Source organism: Mastomys coucha, unplaced genomic scaffold, assembly GCF_008632895.1.
Source record: "Mastomys coucha isolate ucsf_1 unplaced genomic scaffold, UCSF_Mcou_1 pScaffold22, whole genome shotgun sequence".
Lineage (NCBI taxonomy): Eukaryota > Metazoa > Chordata > Mammalia > Rodentia > Muridae > Mastomys > Mastomys coucha.
The window spans coordinates 46,478,079-46,478,821 of NW_022196905.1; the positions used below are offsets into that span (position 1 = coordinate 46,478,079).

At 41.3% G+C, this 743-nt stretch overlaps 1 protein-coding gene across 1 annotated transcript in view; it reads left to right on the forward strand.

The window, feature by feature from the left end:
- Anapc4 (anaphase promoting complex subunit 4) overlaps nucleotides 1–743 on the forward strand; it is a 32,991-nt gene that overhangs the window by 4,234 nt on the left and 28,014 nt on the right. The gene's annotated exons all lie outside the window — the stretch shown is intronic.

The window sequence follows — 743 nt, forward strand, 5'->3', positions numbered from 1 at the left end:
CATGGGATGGCATAAAGAGAATAAGGAGACTTCAAGAAAACAGCAAATGGAGCCCCTTTCTGTCTTATAGGCTATGTATGGGATGTCTCTTGGTGATAAAGGAATAATCTCCTGGGACCCTTTAGATAGCTTCTTATTGACAGAAGGTCCCAGTCTAGATACTTTGTGGTGTATGTTAGTAAGTAGAATCTGTGGGAAGGTAGTAGACAGATTTATTTATTTATTCATTCATTCACTTTACATCCCAGTATCATCCCCCCTCCTCCTATTTCTCCCTCCAGGGGAGGGAGCCTCCCACAGCACATCAAATCCTGCAGGACTAGGCACATCCTCTTGCACTAAGGCCAAACAGGTGGCTCATTTAGGGGAATGGGATCCACAGGTAGATTGGTCGTGTTTGAACACTTGACAATAAGCTTAAATAATGGGTTTAACTATATGCAAAGATCTCTTTAGTTTTTAAGATATTACTTATAGGAAGACATACCCATAAAAGTCTCATCAACATGGCTGCTTAAACAGGAACTGAACAAAGGAAACAACAATAAATGTGTTAATATGGACAGGGAAAGTCCAGGAGGTCTCAACCTCTCATGAAGAACTACAGGCAATAAGGAATTCGAGCACGGGGCAATTATCTTCCCCAGGGAAGAGCACACAGTTGATTATCCAAACGGTCAGCCCTGAAAATGTCCATACAAGTGACATTATGCGGATTGAGCAGGTTATAACAACAATTAATA